Source organism: Scyliorhinus canicula, chromosome 15, assembly GCF_902713615.1.
Source record: "Scyliorhinus canicula chromosome 15, sScyCan1.1, whole genome shotgun sequence".
Taxonomy (NCBI): Eukaryota; Metazoa; Chordata; class Chondrichthyes; order Carcharhiniformes; family Scyliorhinidae; genus Scyliorhinus; species Scyliorhinus canicula.
This window is the reverse complement of record NC_052160.1, coordinates 142,778,711-142,800,592: the sequence shown is the minus strand read 5'-3', so window position 1 is coordinate 142,800,592 and position 21,882 is coordinate 142,778,711. Positions and strand designations below refer to the sequence as shown.

Here is a 21,882-nt window from a genome sequence, read left to right as displayed (position 1 = left end):
GGGAGGAAACTGAAGCACCCGGAGGAAACCCACGCAGACACGGGGAGAACGTGCAGACTCCACACAGACAGTGACCGAAGCCGAGAATCGAACCTGGGACCCTGGCGCTGTGAAGCAACATTGCGAACCACTGTGCTACCATGCATCCCTCAATTAACATCGCAACAACTGATTGTCAGATTGGCTGTGGGAGTTTGGATACAAATTGGGTGCTGTATTTCCCAGATTAAAACAGTGACCAAACTTTTAAAGTACTTTGTTGGCTGCATCAATGTCGCCATAGTCTCAGGTGACCATCAGCTGCCCCCCCCTTTGAGGGGGTGAGCTGACTGGTGGTGATTTAACCTGAGGGTCACCACACTCAGGCAAGGGGCAAGGTTGAGAAGGATAACCCATGGATAACCTCAGCTGGTACGGGAGTAAACTGCATTGGACATCCTGTGGTCATGAAAGGCGACATATGCAAGTCTTTCTTTTCTTTTCAAAAATGTGAACAAGCTTCACCAATGTTGCTTAAAAAATGCAATGACTCTGAATTCAGGTTTCTAATCATAAGGGAGGGGGTGGCGTGGTGGCGCAGTGGTTAGCACTGCTGCTTCAGGGCTTTGAGGACCCGGCTCGATCCCGGCCTCAAGTCACTGTCCGTGTGTAGTTTGCCCATTCTCCAGGTGTCTGCATGGGTCTCACCCCCACAGCCCAAAGATGTGCAGGGTTGGTGGATAGGTCACGCTAAATTCCCCCTTAATTGGGGGAAAAAAAAAGAATTGGATACTCTCAATTTATTTTTAGAAAGTATTCATAAGGGAGATGGGGCAGACATTGAATGTGAGTGTGGTACAAAGGGATCAGGCGTATGAGTGAAACTGTTCCATTATATACCTGCCAGATTTCCCATTTCGGGAATGGTGTTTAGCAGATGGCCAATCCCTACCATCTGTTTTGCACCCTGCCCAACTCCATTTCACCCTCGCTGTTCAGTACTGGTCTCCACAAATGGGGACGAGATGGTATGGCACTCATGGGGGTCTCCCAGGGGATTGGAAGCCCACAGGTGCTTGCACTCTGGGCAGGGTGGTACCCTGACACTGTTGGTAGGCAACCTGGCACTGCCTGCCTGGAGCAATGACACTGCCTGCCTGGAACACTGGCAGTGTCACCTGGGTGCCAGCCTGGCACTGCCAAGGTGCCCAGATAGCACTTTAAGCTGACTTTTTTGCGCAGTGGTGATCGGGCCAGGGGTGCCCTGCCTGGGTGTTGGGGGGTGCGGAGGACCCTCCCATAATGCGTTGGGGCTTGGAGGGTTTGGGGGTCGCTTCAGGGGCTCCAGAGACTGGGACGCCATTAACAAACGACGTCTCAATCTCTCACTGCACTAAAGAATTCCAGCAAGTGGAACTCCTCATGCATAAAACAGGGCAAAGTGCGGCGTCGGCCGCACACTTCCTGCTGAAACCCCCTGTCTAACCCGGGTGCAGTTCTGTAGCGGTGTGTTTCTCACTGCTGCAAGGCCAGGAAACACGCTCGCTATGGAACTTTATTCCCATTCATTAAAACCCTGCCCTCTATTTCAAGACCACCAAGCAGAGCATCAGCGTGCCATTAAATTCCTTGTTTGAATGTCAGATTCTTTGTCTTGTGAGTATTTCTCCCCTCCTCGTCTGAAGACATTAACTGAGGTCAAAAATTCCACAGGTGCTGGTCTCCCATCCAAATGATTGTGTGCATCTTATTGCGAAGTGAGATGGAGTGTGCTGAGAGGAGAACAAAACCTTTGAGTCTGACACTGTTCTCACCCATGTCCATTAACTCTGTTGTCCAATGATTATCACAAATGGCAACTTCAGATCGATGTATTCTCCTTCCTCGCTCAGAGAGGCCGAGACTAATTATATCATCCTGAGCACCACGTTAGCGAAGATAACCAACTCAAAGTGCAGACACATTTAAATCCCATCATGGCTTTGCCCCTCCCTATCTCTATAACCTCCCCCAGTTCTCCAACTTCACTACCTGTTCTTTTAACTCAAGCCTCTCCTCCATTTGCCTTAACCTATCTCTGGTGGGTGTGCTGCCTTCTCCACCTCCTTTTCCTTCTTTAAAATCCCTTTAAAACTCTCTGTTTGATCAAGCTTTTGGGCAGTCCTCCTCGTGTCTCATTCTTTTGCTCCGCCTCCATTTTTAGGAAGGCTTTGGGGCATTGTTCTACCTTTGAAGGCGTTATAAAATTCAGGTTGTTGTTGTTGGTATGGCGTTAGAAAGTGCCATTCTCAATGGAGCGATTAAACGGAGCCCCAAAGAAGCTTTGCATTAGTTTTCTTTTCAAAGTGATCTTTATTTAACGCGAAAATTGGCAAAGTCTGGGAGCGAGAAAGTCTCACATTGTGAGTAGATGGATGGAAACAGCCAAAGGAACGAAAATGAAGATAGGTTAAATGAACACTCTGTACTTTTGTGAATACGCAAGGCCATTGTTCAGCTACATTTACAATGCAACGTCCAATTCATTTGTAATATTTCACCTGGTTCTGTGCAAACAGTGTGTCGGAAGAAGGAGCTCACTGAACTGTGAAAAACACACGTACAAAGGTTGACGTGAGTACATCATATAATCAGCAGCTGGGCTCTCCTGTATTCACAGCTGTAAGGTCGGGCGAATTTCCCGAGGCAGGTCAAAAGTAACATTTGGAACCAAAGGGACTGGCGTGGAAATTAATGTAAATGCGAACTGAAAATGGAATTGAATGGTCGAAGGAATTTTGGATCCACCCCATATTTCTGCAGAACCCTGTTGACATTGTCAGAGTTCAGTTTCCAAAACTGTTGCTTGCAGATTGAGTAGCCCGGTACTGAACATAGAGATACCTGTCATTGGACTGTGAATAGCTTCTGACTGTGATGTCCAGAAACTCTTGCAATATTAGTTTCCACTTGCGTGTCAGCCGTGGCTCAATTGGCAGCAAGAACACGGCTCAGTCAGAAATCTCACTCCAAAATCATGAGCCCAAAAGTAAGGTGACACTGAAAGGAACATAAGAACATAAGAACTAGGAGCAGGAGTAGGCCATCTGGCCCCTCGAGCCTGCTCTGCCATTCAATGAGATCATGGCTGATCTTTTGTGGACTCAGCTCCACTTTCCGGCCCGAACACCATAACCCTTAATCCCTTTATTCTTCAAAAAACTATCTATCTTTACCTTAAAAACATGTAATGAAGGAGCCTCAACTGCTTCACTGGGCAAGGAATTCCATAGATTCACAACCCTTTGGGTGAAGAAGTTCCTCCTAAACTCAGTCCTAAATCTACTTCCCCTTATTTTGAGGCTATGTCCCCTAGTTCTGCTTTCACCCGCCAGTGGAAACAACCTGCCCGCATCTATCCTATCTATTCCCTTTATAATTTTAAATGTTTCTATAAGATCCCCCCTCATCCTTCTAAATTCCAACGAGTACAGTCCCAGTCTACTCAACCTCTCCTCATAATCCAACCCCTTCAGCTCTGGGATTAACCTAGTGAACCTCCTCTGCACACCCTCCAGCGCCAGTACGTCCTTTCTCAGGTAAGGAGACCAAAACTGAACACAATACTCCAGGTGTGGCCTCACTAACACCTTATACAATTGCAACATAACCTCCCTAGTCTTAAACTCCATCCCTCTAGCAATGAAGGACAACATTCCATTTGCCTTCTTAATCACCTGTTGCACCTGTAAAGCAACCTTCTGTGACTCAGGCACTAACACACCCACATGCACTGGTAATGTCCTCAAAAAATTCCACTAAATTAGTTAGGCATGACCTGCCCTTTATGAACCCATGCTGTGTCTGCCCAATGGGACCATTTCTATCCAGATGCACAGCGGCATGCTTTAATATTTTATCGTTTAAATAATAATCCCGTTTGCTGTTATTCCTACCAAAATGGATAACCTCACATTTGCCAACATTGTATTCCATCTGCCAGACCCTAGCCCATTCACTTAACCTATCCAAATCCCTCTGCAGACTTCCAGTATCCTCTGCACTTTTCGCTTTACCACTCATCTTAGTGTCATCTGCAAACTTGGACACATTGCCCTTGGTCCCCAACTCCAAATCATCTATGTAAATTGTGAATAATTGTGGGCCCAACATGGATCCCTGAGGGACACCACTAGCTACTGATTGCCAACCAGAGAAACACCCATTAATCCCCACTCTTTGCTTTCTATTAATTAACCAATCCTCTATCCATGCTACTACTTTACCCTTAATGCCATGCATCTTTATCTTATGCAGCAACCTTTTGTGTGGCACCTTGTCAAAGGCTTTCTGGAAATCCAGATATACCACATCCATTGGCTCCCCATTATCTACTGCACTGGTAATGTCCTCAAAAAATTCCACTAAATTAGTTAGGCATGACCTGCCCTTTATGAACCCATGCTGCGTCTGCCCAATGGGACCATTTCTATCCAGATGACTCGCTATTTCTTCCTTGATGATAGGTTCCAGCATCTTCCCTACTACTGAAATTAAGCTCACTGGCCTATAATTTCCTGCTTTCTGCCTACCTCCTTTTTTAAACAGTGGTGTCACGTTTGCTAATTCCAATCCACCGGGACCACCCCAGAGTCTAGTGAATTTCGGTAAATTATCACTAGTGCATCTGCAATTTCCCTAGCCATCTCCTTTAGCACTCTGGGATGCATTCCATCAGGGCCAGGAGACTTGTCTACCTTTAGCCCCATTAGCTTGCCCATCACTCCCTCCTTAGTGATAACAATCCTCTCAAGGTCCTCACCTGTCATAGCCTCATTTCTATCAGTCGCTGGCATGTTATTTGTGTCTTCCACTGTGAAGACCGACCCAAAAAACCTGTTCAGTTCCTCAGCCATTTCCTAATTTCCCATTATTAAAATTCCCTTCTCATCCTCTAAAGGACCAATATTTACCTTAGCCACTCTTTTTTGTTTTATATATTTGTAAAAACTTTTACAAGGAGTGTTGCACAGCTGGGTTTGTTCTCTTTCTGAGGTGCTGTTAAAGTGAGGCTCCCTAGTCTCGAAGGTGGCTGTAAAAGATCAATGTGGAAGAAGTTATTATTTTTTCAAAAAACAATATTTTATTGGTTCAATGTACACCTGAATTCACATTTGAACACGTGAAAAGAACAAATAAATGACAGTTTGCCGTGACTACTTTGCCACAGATTACAAGTCACAGACCTCGTCAGTACAAAACCAAATATAGCTGACGGAAGTCTCCGTTCCTGACGCTGGCGTAGAATTCATGGACTTTCACGAAAGCAAAACTGGCGCAGCACCTGGACCGATTCAGTGACTGTGGAGGGGCTAGCACCGGCGCCACGTGGAACACGATCGATTCCAATGACAAATGGTGAGGGATTCGTCAGGTCCGTGATTGACACTCGGGAGGCTGACGAGCTGTCGCCACATTTATACATCACATTCCCCACACACGCTCATCCCAGCCAACAAGATGGCACTGGTTGTGCTGGAGCGCGCCCATACGGCTGATGGGTCGACTGGGGCCAGAGGGCACCTGGGGGGGGTGGCCTGGGGGGACATCCATATGACCCGTGGCCCTAAGTTCACAGGCGGCATGTGGCGCAGTGGTTCGCACTGGGACTGCGGCACTGAGGACCCGGTTTGAATCCCGGCCCTGGGTCACTGTCTGTGTGGAATTTGCACATTCTCCCCGTGTCAGCATGGGTTTCACCCCCACAACCCAAAAGATACGCAGGTTAGGTGGTAAATTTCCCCTTAATTGGGAAAAAAAATAATTGGGTACTCTAAATTTATTAAAAAAGAAATTCGTAGTTGGCTGTTAGCAGAGTGCCCAGCTTCATGGCTGCCTTTCCGGCTGCGGCAATGATGTTCCGTGCCTGTCCACCTCGACCCCACAGCCCACCTCCTGGCCACCCCCTGCTGCTCTCCCCCGGCCCTGGCAGTAGACCCCCGGCCAGCAGCACACCTGGCAGCAAACTATGGCGATGTTGGCACTTTCCGTACCCCCTCTCTCCCCCTCAGCAGCCGCGGCACCAGTTTCATGATTTTTAAAAGCACAAGTGAACCTCGGCGTCGGGAATTCTCCCCGGTGGAGATGGAGAATCGCCGAGGCTCCGAAAGCTGTAAAGCGCTTTGTCATATTCTGAGGTTTTGAAAGAAACAATCGAAAATCAAATTTTCTGAAATTGAAACACTTGCATTTTCCAAGGACAGGTTTGTTTCATGCCTGCTGTCAGGACATGGAATGATGCAGCAGAGAAGACCATTCGGCCCATAGTGTCGGTGCTGGCTTATTGAAAGAACTATCCATTCAATCTGAAACTCTTGCTTCTTCCCAATGCCCCTGAACTTTCTTCTGTTTCAAGTAAATATCCCTTTCCCTATTGAAATTTGTGACTGAATCAGCATTTCCCACCCTTTCAGGGAGCGTAACCCTGATTATAACAACTCATTGTGCAAAACAGAAATCTTCTTATCTCTCCTCTGGTTCTTTCACAATTATCTTAAAATGACATTCTCTGTTTACTTGCAGTGGGAGTGACGGGCGTCATTGTGACAAAGATAAATTATTCCCCCAGCCGTCTCAGCCTGTTGCCGTGGTTGAACAAACCATTTTCCCAATGACTCTCCACCCTCGTCCAGCTGGGTGGGCCTATATTCACTTGACGCCATTCTTGCCGATTTAATCGCAGATGGAGGATCACCTGCAATGGTTTCCCTTCACACTTCCACACCATTAATTCTGGTGTCCCCAAAGGGTCTGTCCTTGGCCTCCTCCTATTCCCATCATGCGATGCCACTCAACAATATCATCTAAAAATTCATCAGTGATTTTCAAATCTACACTGACAACAGCGAGTTCGTTTTTGAAACTTTTGTTTCAATTAAGGGGCAATTTAGCGTGGCCAATCCACTACCTTGCACATCTTTTTGGGGTGTGGGGGTGTGACTCATGCAGACATGGGGAGAATGTGCAAACTCCACACGGACAGTGACCCGGGGCCGGGATCGAACCCGGGTCCTCGGCGCCGTGAGGCAGCAGTGCTAACAACTGCGCCACCGTGTCGCCCTTGACCACAGTGAGTTCTAACTCATCAACAGCACTCTCCTGGCTCCACGCAAACCTCCAAACAACCCATCCATCAATGCACCTGTCTGCAGATTGTATATTGGACTTATTAATGATCTCAAAACTTATTGAACTGGAGCGGGAGCAATACAGAATGCCTAACAAGAAGTCTCTAAATTACCGGACTCCTTGTCCATTATCCAGTTTCAAGTTTTACTCAGGTGTTGGAGAAATGTAACAGATGCCTCTGGGGTGCTGGAGGTTTGAAGAATAAATGGGCCTGAATACAACCCAACCGATTGTAAAGCACTGGCCTTTGCTGCGTTTGTTGTAACTGATTTGACAAAGGGAAACCGGGAGACACACAACCATACAGTGTGGCTTCTTTTAAGTAACGCGTCCATCTGTTGTACCACGGAAACCCTCATTAAACTACACACTGTACACGTGAAGCACCCAAGGGGGTAAATTATCTTTGGGTCAGCTTTTGTGTTTGAAGCCTTATGTCTATTTGTTTCTGCTGACAAGCTAAGAGGAGCGACGAGAGTAAACTATTTGTTGCAGCTTCTGCCAGAAGTAATCGGCGTCGCCAAACAGATGGAGTGATCGGCCAATGGTGATGCAGGGATACAGCCGCTACTGTCTCGGTTCCAGTGTTAATGTGAGCCTACTTGTGACACCAATAAAGATTATTATTATTAACAGCTTCTTAGAGGACTCAGCAACAACATCTTACTTTCACATGGCACTCTTAAAAATCAATGAAAATGTCTCAAGGCGTTTCACAGAAGCATTGTAGAATCATGGAAGGATTACAGCAAAGAAGGAAGTCTTTTGGCCTGTCAACACCCTGCTAGCTCTTTGCAAGAGCAGTTTCGCTTGTCCCAATCTCTGGCCCTCTACCTGCAGCCCTCCTGAATATTCAGGAGCATGCCCAATTCATTTTCGAAAGTTACCAGTGACTCTGCCTCCTCCTCACTCACAGAGGGTGACTTTGCCTCCTCCTCACTCACAGACAGTGACTCTGCCTCCCCCTCACTCACCGGGAGTAACTCTGCCTCCTCCTCACTCACCAGGAGTGACTCTGCCTCCTCCTCTCACTGGGAGTGACCCCGCCTCCTCTTCACTCACCGGGAGTGACTCCGCCTCCCCCTCACTCACCGGGAGTAACTCTGCCTCCTCCTCACTCACCAGGAGTGACTCTGCCTCCTCCTCTCACTGGGAGTGACCCCGCCTCCTCTTCACTCACCAGGAGTGACTCCGTCTCCTCCTCACTCACCGGGAGTGACTCCGCCTCCTCCTCACTCACCAGGAATGACTCCGTCTCCTCCTCTCACCGGGAGTGACTCCGCCTCCTCCTGACTCACCGGGAGTGACTCCGCCTCCTCCTCACTCACCAGGAATGACTCCGTCTCCTCCTCTCACCGGGAGTGACTCCGCCTCCTCCTGACTCACCGGGAGTGACTCTGCCTCCTCCTCGGTCACAGTGACTCCGCCTCCTCCTCATTCACAGGCTCTGTATTCCAGATTGTAACCACTCGCTGAATAAATACATTTTCCTCACGTCCTCTTTGGTTCCAATCAGTGCCCCCTAGTTTGTGACTCTTCCATCTCGATCTACAGGAACCAGACCCCTGGAGACCAAAGGAGAACAGCCTTGGCTATATAATAATAATAATAATAATCTTTGCTGGTGTCACAAGTAGGCTTAGATTAACACGGCAACTAAGTGACTGCGGCTCACAAAGAAGTGGCCACACTCCGGCGCCTGTTTGGATTCACAGAGGGAGAATTCAGAATGTCCAATTCGCCTAACAGCACGACTTTCGGGATTTGTGGGAGGAAACCGGAGCACCCGGAGGAAACCCACGCAGACACGGGCAGAACGTGCAGACTCCTCACAGACAGTGACCCAAGCCGGGAATCGAACCTGGGACCCTGGCGCTGTGAAGCAACAGTGCTAACCACTGTGCTACTGTGCCGTGTGCTGGATGTCAATGGGCAAGAAAGCTTTACCCCAGTTAGAGTTGATGCTCCCATGAGAGGAAGGATTGTCCTGTGGGAGAAAAATCCACCAATTCAATCTGGATGCAGATGAACAAAAAGTAAAGATAGCTGTGGGCCAGCGTTTTAAGGTCTTGCCCCCCCCGTACGGAGCCATTTAAAACTCCATTCGGTTTGGCTTGGGCTGTAATATCCCGCTGGGTCCATGGGTTTGACCTGAATATCTGTTGTGGGTTTTGTTAGCAGCGAACACGTGCAGAGTTGTTTTTCTTCATGGTTCCAGTGCTGTGCTGCTGCCTTTATGTAGGGCAACGCACAAAAAGGCTTCAGCTTCGACCGAGGTTTACCACTTCACTGCAACGTGCAACTTGAAAAAAAAACTCCACTCCACTGCAGGTGAAAAGAAGGGGCTCCCATTTCAACTGGAAATCAAACGGCATCTCCCAGCTGTGTCAACAAGAGGGAGTCTGTGAAACCACACACTGCAGAGGGAAATCAAAAGAGCCATTCACCAGAGCTGGTCACATCGATCTGTTATTCTACCCAACAAATGGCCCAAAGTGTATGATTGCTGAGAGCTCAGGTGGAACATTAACAAAATACAGCCTGGCTTGCAGCAATTCAAATCCTCTGCAACAGGAAAGGTCTATCAGCTTCCCCATTGATGCCACAGCAGGCGGCGCTTGTTAAAAGGCTAAGATGTACAGTGATCCGTGGAAACACATTCCCTTTCAATTTTGTACAGGTGGGGAACACAAGGATTGCTGCACTCCCAGTATTTCTGATTGAATGTTCGCACGTTATAGGTGGATTTTGCGCAGTATTAATTATCAAATGGATTCAACAAGGAATGTGCTGTTGCTGCACCTGTTTCCTGAATGCTTTGTACCAATCACATTTGTATAACTGAGCATTGAAAGGGGGCCTTTTAGACATGTGCAAGACATCAAATGGGTGCACATGAAAGATAAAATTTAATAGGCCTTACTGAGGGAAGAAGGAATACAATCTGAGTCAATAAACTAAAACTGGGAACATAAAGCTCCTCTGTCCAGCAGGAGCCAAATGGGCTGAATGGCCTCCTTCTCTGCTGTCGTGACTCTCTGGCTCTAAGATGACGGCAAATTGTTGGAATGGATTTCCAGGAAGGAGCAACTTTGGAGTGATTTAGATGTCAGGAGCTAAGAAAGGGGAGGAGGGGGGCATTTTTCCAAATATTTTTATGTTTGTCCTTCGAAAGGTGATTTTGTGGCTCAGTCGGTAAATGCATGGAATGATTCACTGAGCTAAACAGAAGAGGGAAATCTGAGATTCCCCCTTGACTTGCTGATTTAGCCTATCTCACACTGAGTTGGTGTGGGGGGAGGGTAGCTGTGCCATCAGCTGCCGGGCCCTAAATTCTGCAATTCCTGCCCTTAACCCCTCCTCCTCGTTACCTCCTCTTTCTTCCTTTAAGATTCTCTTTCAAACATATCTCTTTGATGAAACTTTTGGTCATCTGTCCCAAGTGGCTCACTGCCAGTCTTGTTTGATAGCTCCCCTGTGAAGTGTTGTGCATTGCCTTCCTATATTAAGGTGCTTTATAAATACAAATTGCTGTTCTGTTCACTGATGATGGTCGTTGTTGACTGTATCTATATTCCTTCATGTGCTGTAATGGGCCAGCATCTTCAGGAAAGGGGTGAATAAGCAGTGAAAGAGGGGGCAAAAAGGAGTGATATGTTTGGGTTTTATATAGGCTATGGCATTGAATTTGCGTTCACTGACCTTAATTACTTACGTGAGGTCATTGAACTTCTTTCAGTGTTGCATATTGGCCAGGGGCGGTGCGGTGATTAGCACTGCTGCCTCACGGCACTGAGGTCCCAGGTTCAATCCCGGCCCTGGGCCACTGTCCGTGTGGAGTTTGCACATTCTCCCTGTGTTTGCGTGGGTTTCACCCCCATAACCCCAAAAAATGTGCAGGGTAGCTGGATTGGCCACGCTAAATTGCCCCTTAATCGGAAAAAATCAATTGGGTATTCTAAATTTAAAAAAGAATAAAATTCTCTTTTTTTACAAACCAAAAGAATAGGTTTTGCATATTGGCCTTTGAGACTACACGGCCAGCCATAATTACTATCTCCTCTCCTTGCCCACTCAGTATCTGTCTGTGCGGAATCCTGACTCCTTATGGGTAGAGCACATCCGTTTTCAAGACCATCTCCTGCACCGGCCTCTCCAGTGCTGTGTCATGGAAAACCCTGTACTGTAGTATGTTCCCTGCCCAGCTGCAGATCTGACACTTTCCTCCCCCAGCCACTTGCCTCTACAGCCAGAATGCAGATCCTCTTTAAGAGGTGCAATCTGACTTTACTTAGTGCAGGCTACATTGAAGTGATGACACAAACTATGACACCCTGCTGAGATCTGCAGCCTCTCAGTATCATGGTTAGCACCAGACTACCATTTAAATTAACGGGCAGCGCAAGATTTGAGGGCCTTATCGAAATTCCCCTCACCCCGCCACAAAGTCCCTTTCTCCAAGGCCAGTCAGCAGAAGAGGAGATGACTGAGTCACCACTCCAGAAGGACAAGTCACCGCTCCAGGACGAGTGAATATGCTGCCTTCGACCTGGCTCACTTGTGGCGCCGTTGGTTAATGTCCCAGCCTCTGAACCAAGAGTTTTAGGTTCAACTCCCACTCCAGGTCTTGATGGCCAAGGAATGTCTTCATAATGTAGCTAAACAGGTTTAGTGACTATTGTAAATCCTCCCAACATATGACAAAGGCAGGCAATAAGACAGGGAGCGATTCCCGGTCAACCCTGTGATGGAAAGGAATTGGAGCCTCTCCCAGCACTATCCATAGCTCCAGGCTGCAACATAAATGTAGAAGTTGTCATAATATACATCTATGAATAGAAAAAAGTGAAAATTGCTTATTGTCACGAGTCGGCTTCAAATGAAGTTACTGTGAAAAGCCCCTAGTCGCCACATTCTGGCACCTGTTCGGGGAGGCTGTTACGGGAATCGAACCCTGCTGCTGGCCTGCTTGGTCTGCTTTCAAAACCAGCGATTTAGCCCTGTGCTAAACAGCCCCTGGCTGTGTATATAATGGAGTGCAGACAGGCAGTCCCGCCTATCCGTGTGCAGGCGGCCCCTGATCCACCCTTGCGGCGATCAACCAGAATTCGTCGCCCGCCACAGAGACTAAACTTATCGACTAAACTTTTGCACAACTTTGTTACCTCCTCGTTTTGACCGCTGTAAATAGAACGTTACATTTTCCAGCAGAGGCTTCAGGGTGAGGATGAACAGTTTTCAGTCCTTTTTGACCAATCTCCGCATCCTCTCGCAGTACTGTCACTATGACTCGACAACTGAGTCCATGATCCGGGATCAGATCATTTTCGGGGTCCACTCCGATTCCCTTCGCCAGCAGCTCCTGAAAGTCAAGCAGCTCACCCTCACCATCGCCATCGAAACGTGCGTTCTCCACGAACATTCGGTACTCCCACATCAGGGCGGCAGAAACGGCAAACCTATCCTCCCACGAGGCTGAATGGGTGCAGGCTATCACACAAATGCAGGGCCTAAGTATCGACGAGAGTGGCCATTTCACGCGTTTTTCCCGGGCCCCTGCGCAAGCGCGCCACGACCGACGGGACGGTGAGACCGACGACCAGACGGCGCAGCAGCGTACGTCGTTCGACCGCACTGTGCATGCACGATGGCGCACGGAATGCGCTGACATTGGCATCATGACGTGTCCGAATTGTGGCTCCGCCCATTTAAAGCGGCAATGTCCGGCAAAATCACGACGGTGTCTACAGTGTGGCAAGCTTGGCCACTACGCAGCCCTCTGCAGATCTGCTCCACTGCCCAGCATCCAGCGATCCCAGCCATGACGCAGAAGTGTCCGTTCAATACAGCAGGCCATGCCAGACTCCGATCCCGACAGCCCAACAGATCCTGATGCTGAGTGCCTCAAATCCCCATTCCGGGTGGGCATCATTACGAAGCATGCACTGCCTTTCTCTAAGGTAGTGAAGCACCTCTCGATCCTCAGTGTGGATCCCGATGACAAGTGGTGTGCTGTCCTCACAGTTAACAAGGCTCGCATCCGGTTCAAACTGGACACCGGCGCATCGGCGAACCTCATCTCGAAATCCGATCTCAACACTATCTGTGTCAGACCAAGTATTCTTCCACCGATCTACCAGCAATCCTGCCGACCCCTGCGACCACCGCATCAGCGGCAGTCCCGCCTATCCGTGTGCAGGCGGCTCCTGATCCACCCTTGCGGCGATCAACCAGAATTCGTCGCCCGCCACAGAGACTAAACTTATAGACTAAACCTTTGCACAACTTTGTTACCTTATCGTTTTGACCTCTGTAAATATCGTTTTTACTAATTAATCTGCCCTATATCTGCACTAGCGTCACCTTCCTATGTATATAAGTTCCCTGTTGCACATTCTGTATATAGTCACACACATATCCACATCCACACGCACCTTAATATTTATTATCTAAACAAAAGGGGGGGAGATGTCATAATATATATCTATGTATATAATGGAGTGCAGACAGTGATTGACAGACAGGATGACCAGTGAGCACACAGAACGGAGCAGCCAATCACCAGACAGGACACTACCACTATAAAGCCAGAGTGCACTAGGTTTCCCGTTCTCTCTGGACCCAGCCACTGAGACAGTCAGAGTTCGCGAGCTAGTCAGTGCAAACACCATGTGGTAGCTAGTAAGTCTGGTCAGGCTAGTTCTAGGTCTCAAGTCAAGTCAGTATAGTAGTTAAGACGTTAAATAAAATTGTGTTTCATCTTATCATGTGTTGGAGGTCTGTCTCTCGCTACACTGCATCAAGTGCAGTCCACATCGACCCAGCCTGCCCAACACATCAGAAGTGTACATTGCCACAGCAATTTAGTCTCATTAGGGGGCTGGTTGAGTTAGTTATAGAGTCATACAGCACAGAAAGAGACCCTTTGGCCCATCACGTCTGCGCCAGCCATCAAACACCTATCTACTCTGAACCCATTTTCCAGCACTTGGTCCGTAGCCTTGCATGTGATGGGCTAACAGCATGGAGTTCAATCCCCATTCCAGCTGCAGTGACTTTGGGACCTGCCTCCTTAACCCAATGCAGGTGAAAACTGCAACCCTGAGGATCAGACCTTCCTTTGGGCGGGGACCTCAAGAAGAAAAATTGGTTTACAAGACTTGCCAAGATGAGCACGTCTGTCCAAAAGTGATCTTATTGGTCTGGCTGCAAATTAAATAGTTCCACTCAAAGTGTAAGTAGTAGACATCAACTTATCTAATTCTATCTTCTTATCATCCTTTTAATCATTCGGAAATCCAAGAAATAGGTTCACTTAAGTTTATTATAAACTTGAAGGTTAAGGCCACTCCGCAGCATACACCAAGAGGGTCCCAGTTGGGGGCTAGCGACAGTCCTGCTCCCGGTTCAGATGGGTATTTAAAGGGTTAAATAACAAGCCCCATCTGGGTGGACCTACGCCCACTGATGGCGAAGCTCATATTCTATGAGTCTCACTGGGGAGGTCTATCACTATATCCCTGTGGGTCTCGTGAGGATTATCATATCCCCCCACCACAAATCCAAATCATGTCCCTCAGTGTCCTGTTGATGGGGCCTTCTTTGCCATTTCATGTGTGGCCATGTGTCTGCCAGTGGCAGAGCTGGGCTGGGGTGCGTATAGCGAGTCGGGGAGCGTCTGTTCCACGTGGAGCGCCGAAGGGCCACAGCTGGGGTTTCTCCACACATCTTCTCTACTGAGTAGCATAACACTCCGTATGCTTCACCCGATGCGTCTATGTATCTACATTGTGTATTTATTGTACGTTAATGTTTTTCATTACGGAATGATCGGCCTGAACTGTACGCAGAACAATACTTTTCACCGTACCTCGGTACACGTGGCAATAAATCTAAACCTAAATGTTTGGCTACACCATCCCCTGGGAGTTCTGTCGTCTGGTATCCATATCGGGGGCCAAGTCTTCATAATCCTGTTGGCTCAGACATTGGTTCCTGGCGGGCTATACCGCTTGTCTGTCGGATGCATGAAGGATGGTGAGGGTACCGATTTGCCTGGCGTGGCTCCCTCTAAGATGGGCTCCCTGAACCTGAGGTGGTCTTCGTGTTTCAGACGTTTTTTTCCCTTGTCTTGATGATACCGGCTGTTTTTCACCACCCTGGGTCCATTGAGAGCTGTCCCCGATATTACCGACATGTACGCCGTCTCCCGGTCTGAAAGCTCTGTCTTGCGTCCAGTGGCTGTGACTTTTTTGTTTTGTAAGTCTTGTTTTGCGTCCACTTTCCCGTTGAGACTCAGGAACGTTAAACTCAGATGGGTCCTGAGGCGTTGACCATTGAGTAGTTCCTCTAGAGCCACATTGGTTGGTTGTTACGTGCAGCATGGTCCTGTAGTTAAACACAAATCATGCCAGCTTCATATTGAGACTGTGTGCTGCTTCCTCATGCCGCATTTTAATGGACCGCCCGCTTGGCTAAACCATTCGAGGACAGGTGGTATTGGGCGAGGTGAATGTGTTCTGCTCCATTGGTACACATGAATGCTTGGAACTCCTTGCTGGTAAATACGGTCCCATTATCCATGACAAGTTCCTTTGGTATTCCGTGGGAACTGAACGACAGGTGCAGTTTTCCACTGTGGCTCTTGAGGTAGTGGAGGCCATCGGTACACGTCCAGCCATTATCAATGACCGTCTATGAGAATCAGGAACATCGAACCCATGAACGGTCCAGCAAAACAAGCATGCCCCCACTCCCATGGCTGCCCTCCCACTCCCAGGGCTTCCCTCCCATTCCCAGGGCTGCCCTCCCATTCCCAGGGCTTCCCTCCCATTCCCAGGGCTGCCCTCCCATTCCCAGGGCTTCCCTCCCATTCCCAGGGCTTCCCTCCCATTCCCAGGGCTGCCCTTCCATTTCCAGGGTTGCTCTCCCAGTCCCAGGGGTGGAGCGAGGCCAACAGGAGGAGGTTTCATCTCTCCTGGCAAGCCGAGCACAGTTTTACCATGTTCCCGATGTCCTCGGTCAGTCAGTACACGTCACCACACACATCTCCTTCATCTTCATTTTCGAGACGCTAGGATATCAGTTATGTCGTTCTTACAGTATTGTACGTTGACCTGGTTGTGGGACGACCACTCGCGCTTCCCACAGAATTATACCAATGTCTATGCTGAGTTTTTGCCACGTCATAAGGAAGGGCTATCATTTTCCGTGGGGGCTCCCTGGATCCCACTGCTTGTGGTGCAAGTTCATCAGTGCAGAGTTCCTTTGTGTCCGTATGTGGATCTGTTTGGCTGTCACAGGTAGGGTTTAAGGTTACCACAACTTTGTCCATCATTCGTGGGGGTGGGTTTATGGACAATGGTAGCTGACTTAATGAAATGAAAAATGAATGAAAATCGCTTATTGTCACAAGTAGGCTTCAATGAAGTTACTGTGAAAAGCCCCTAGTCGCCACCGCTCCTGGGGGATGCATTAATGCATACTCATCGGCTGCTAATAGTAGCATCCAGTGTTGGACCCAGACCCAGGCTATCGGGGCAATTGCCTTGTTCTCCTTGGTGAGGCCCAATAGGAGTTTATGGTCCATAGTAATGGTGAAATGGGGTCCGAACACACATTGATGAAACTTCTTCACTGCTGATACCATGACCAAAATTCCTCTTTCACGATCTGGCCGTATCACCCCCTCCTTGTCAGCCAGGGATCCTGGACACTTACCCTATTGATTGCTCAATGCCATTGACCCACCTATGGTATAGACCACTCCAATTCAATAAGACGAAGCTTCAAAGGTGAGGATGAGCGGTCTTGAGGGTTCAGAGCATTCCAGTATTTTAGCTGTCAGCAATTGCCTTTTTACCCTGGTGAACATTTCTGCCTGTAGCGTTTGCTAAGAGTGCGTAGAGGGCTGCAAGCAGGGTAGCTAGATTTGGTATGAATTTCCCACAGTAATTTACTGGCACCAGGAATGATTTTCGTTCTGCTTTGTTTGCCGTTGTTGGGGCTCCTTTATGGCCTGTACTTTCCTTCAACTCGATGCAGGCCATCCCTATTTATGCAATATCCAGACTACGTGATTTCCTTTGCCTGGAACACGAACGTGTCTCTCTTTAGCAGGACGTCTGCATTGGAGAATTGCTGGAGAACTTCTTCCAGGGTGTTGTGTGGCCCCCGGTCAGTTTTGCCTGCAGGTCCTCGATGTGAAGCCAGGGGTACCAGTCCAGGCATAAGGCTCTGTTCACCGTTACCTTGTAATTGCTGCAAAAGCAGACAGACATGTCCAGCTTCAACACCGGGACCACTGGTGCTGCCCATTCTGTGAATTGGACCGGGTGTACAATGCCTCGGGTCTGCAAACTATTGCCATTCGGACTCCACCTTCGTTAGGAGGGCGTAAGGGACCAGACATGCACTAAAGTACTTGGGCTGGATCTCTAGATTGACATAAATTTTTTCCCAGGCCCTTTTTATTTTCCCGAGGCCTTCCTGGAAAACTTTCCTGGATATTTCCCAAGGACCTCGTATAAGTTGCCAGTGCACATCTTGAAGATCTGCAGCCAGTCGAAGCAAAGTTTCTGCAACTAACCTTGGCCTAAAATACTGGGTCCTGGTGCTGTACCACAATCGGACTGTTGTTGGTGGGTGACTAAAGTCACGATGGCTCCGATTTTAAATGGTTCCACTGTATATGTTGCCAATCTGTCCCTGGTGTCAGGTAAGCCTGAGGGTGTCCATTCGGATTGAGAACAAGGTCTCCTGTGGCTCCTGTGTCTAGGGGGTGACCCTTGACCTGAAGTTGAATCCGGATCGGGGCCACCTTCGGGGCAGTGATGCAGTTCCGTTCTATCAGCTCTTCCTGGTCAATGTCAAAGACCCTGTTCAGAAGTGGCTTCATCTTCTGGCTGGAGCAGTATGCGTCCTGCCAATTCTGGCGACCTTGGTTTTGGCATGTCTTGCAACCGCATGTGCAGCAATGCTGTGACTGCTCTCTCTAGTCCTCTGGGGAGATCTCCCATCTGCCTGTGGTAGCCCGTGGCCATCGAGCCTTGTCTTGGCAACGTTTACCTGATTGTTGACATAAAGGTGGGTGGATCACTTGAGCAGCGTCCCTAGGGGGCGTAGTTCTCTTGTCCAGGGGTCATCCGACACTGTTGGCATTGTAATTGATGGAACCCTGGAGTTCCTGGGCTCCTTTGTTTGTGTTTTCATGAGATATAGACAGCTCAATGGCTCTTTTTAGGTGCAGGGTTAGATCTGCCAATAGGTGAGGCTTTTGATGATGCTGAACGTTGGTGCCCCTCAAGCAGTCAGGAGAATCCCCTGCTGTCAGTCTTCTCTGTCCAAGCGTTTCTGGAAAGAAGTATCGCATTCGAAAAGCAAATTGACCACAATCCTGTCCACCTGCATTGTGTAGCGCCAACTTCCCGAACAGCGGAACCTTCGAATCTCCTTAGATTTCATTTTCTTGTCGAACTATTTGGTTGCGGCAAGGTTGGCCAGAAACACTTTTTTTTCCTTTTTCCTCATCGCCAGTATACTGTTCCAGGAGATCGAGAGAAAAGATTCACTTAACTTTAATATAAACTTAAAGGTTAAGGCCGCTATTGCGGGATACAACAATAGGGTCCCTATCGGGGACCAGTGAGAGTCCCAGTCCCAGTTTGGGCCGATATTTAAAGGCCTAAGTAATGAGCCCCAGCTGTGTAGACCTCCGCCCACTCACGGGGAAATTGGTATTCCATCAATTCCCACAGGGAGATCTATCAGTGTATCCCCGTGGGCTTCGTGAGGGTTATCACAATCCTCTTCACTCCCATTTTGATGTCTCAATACCATGCATGGTAGCATAGACTGAAATTCAAAGAGTGAGGTTTAAAAAAAAATTTAGAGTCCCCAATTATTTATTTATTTCCAATTAAGGGTCAATTTACCATGGCCAATCCACCTGACCTGCACATCTTGGGGTTGTGGGGGTGAAACCCACGCAAACACGGGGAGAATGTGCAAACTCCACACGGACAGTGACCCAGAGCCGGGATTCGAACCCGGGTCCTCGGCGCCGCAAGAGTGAGGTTTTGACTGAAATTTCAAGGGTGCGGTTTTGAATCTCAAAGAGTCCAGAAAGTTTGCCAAACAACCGGTACAACTGGGACACACATACAGACTCCGCCTCATTTGTGACAGGGTCAGCCACCAACCGGGAAACACGTGGCTAAACGGGCTCACTATGGGACTTTGTTCCCATTTAGTTAAATCGCACCCATGGATGAAGGCTCCTGTGGAGCATTATCACTGGCACAGGCCTATTGAGCATGAATGACCCTGTTCCTGTGGAATAAATCCACTGTAAATATCTCTCCAGTGGGTGCACATTGGATTCAATTAGCATAAAAGCTGTGTAACTCACCGTGAGGGTATTCACCTGTGCTGTTTCTTTCAGGTAAAATGTTAAATTGAGGTCTTATTTGTGGTGATATGCCTGTAGATAATATTACATATACCCAGCAGTGTGACCTCCTACCAGCAGGTGGCCTTGTACTCAGCAGTGTGACAGGTGGGGTCAGACAGTCGCACATAAGGGTAGTTCCAGGAGAGTGTACTGTAACTCAATGATAACTTGGTCTGTATCTGATCATTACCTTACCACGTGTACATTCATAAATTCTAGTTCTAGCGAAGTCACCAGCAGTCCTGTAGATTCATTGCAAGACAAGATCACGGAACACAACACTATGTTACTTGTTCACCTGGGCTTTATGGAGCTTATTTGAAGAACAGCCCCCAATGCCATGGCTGGCTTCACCTGAAGTCAACTAACTAATCATTCATCTTGTTTGCCATTTGTGGGAGACTGCTTCTTGCCAAGTTAGCGTCTATTCTGTGTCTACAGAACAGCAGGTACGCTCCAAGAATAAATCACTGGCTGCAAAGTTCTTTGGGATGTTTCAAGAAATGTTAGCTACATCAATGCGAGCTGCTTTTTTATAGCAGCACAGGACCGAAAGGCAAATTGTTGTATTAGAATCCGAGGGGAGAGCAACTGCAGAGAAATTGATTCCTTGCCACTTTCTGTTAGTAATCTGAGGTTATAAAATGATTGGCACCCTGATGGTTATCCAGTGAGGAACTAAGCCATTCAAAGCAAGACCGTCCTTTGCTTGATCTCTGGGCTGCACTGAGCTAATTGGCTTCAGCAGAAATGATAGTTGGACAATTTGCCTTTAGAGTGTTCAATGTTTCTGTGTTTGATTATGGGAATCTGATTACTATTGATGCTCACTGTGCTTGACTGGTTAAGCCTGGGTGTGGACTTAGAGGAAAGTTAGCAAACGGTGGAAGGAACTGGGAGCTTGAGTTGGAAATATCAGTGCAGACATTGGGTGACTGCAAAGATATTTTAAAGAATTCCAAAAAAGTTCTTACATATAGAATGCAGTGCCATCTCAGCACAGATATAACAGCCTCATCGTCCCTGGGTTAACAAAGGGAAAGGTCAGCCATGACTCTTCCTCCTGTTGGAAATGTGGGGGCAGAAGGGGAAGGCAAATTAGACCTGTAACCCTATCGAGGAAGCAACATCTCCAGGGGGGGTGATGGAGAGATCAGTGCCCACACAAGAATTAGCAAAACCGCATTGATTTTCAAGTGGCTTCACATGGTGTGAACATCCAACAACCATCAACACAGCCAAGAAGCTGCTACTTGACATGTTCATTGTAGATCCAATTCCAATCTATGCCAGCGAGGTGTAGAAGAGAACACCAAATGTGCCATGAAAGCTGGATGCCTTTCACCACTGCTGCCTATGTAAGATCCTAGATGCCACATGAAACAATAACATCACCAGTGAGAAAATGCTACTCAGGACTGGTCAGACGCCTGTGTGGGACATGGTGGCAGAGAGAACATTGAGACTGGCAGGTCAAAGAACAAAGAACATTACAGTACAGGAACAGGTCCTTCGGCCCTCCAAGCCTGTGCCGATCATGAGCCTGTCTAAACTAAAAAACGTCTGCAATTCCGGGCTCCGTCTCCCTCTATTCCCATCCTATTCATATCTCCGTCGTGGTGCCTCTTAAACGTCGCTATCATATCTGCTTTCACCACCTCTCCCGGCAGCAAGTTCCAGGGGCTCACCACCCTCTGTAAAACAAAAACTTGCCTCTCACATCTCCTTTAAACTTTCCCCCTCGAACCTTAAACCTATGGTCCCCATGGTAATTGATTTTTCCATCCTGGGAAAAAGCATCCGACTCTCCCCTTTCTATGCCACTCAATTTTGTAAACCTCTGTCGGGTCGCCCCTCAACCTCCGTTGCTCCAGTAAAAACAATCCAAGATTATACAATATATTTACATATTTCATGAATCATATATTTATTGTCCTGGACTTACGACCCACCAGAGAGTTAGTAGAATGGACACCACCAGATGGAAAAACAAGATGGGGATGGAGCGGTAAGTCTAAGGAAGTATCTTAGTGCCTTCATGATTAAATGCTATAAATGGGCAGCTAAATCCGAAGATTACACCAATTTTCCAACTGCAACCTATTTGGATTAGGCTATGGGAGGTGGTGGGGGGGGGGAGGATCAACAAGCGCAGCACAAACCTAAACTGCGTACTCACCAACCATTTGGCAGATTCAATCAAGCCTTTGCACAAATGCACACTTGTTTTCCATTTTCGTGCAGATGTGGAACTGCAAACAGATGTTCAGCCTTCAACACCTTTG

General features: G+C 48.0%; 1 long non-coding RNA gene across 1 annotated transcript; it reads right to left on the bottom strand.

Moving 5' to 3' along the window:
* Positions 1-2,363: 2,363 nt before the first annotated feature.
* LOC119978084 lies at positions 2,364-21,880 on the bottom strand. Its single transcript, XR_005463375.1, has 3 exons — positions 21,777-21,880; positions 4,932-5,050; positions 2,364-3,018 (listed from the first exon to the last, which is right to left on the bottom strand). It is a non-coding gene; the product is annotated as an uncharacterized LOC119978084 (long non-coding RNA).
* Between the last annotated feature and the right edge of the window lie 2 nt (positions 21,881-21,882).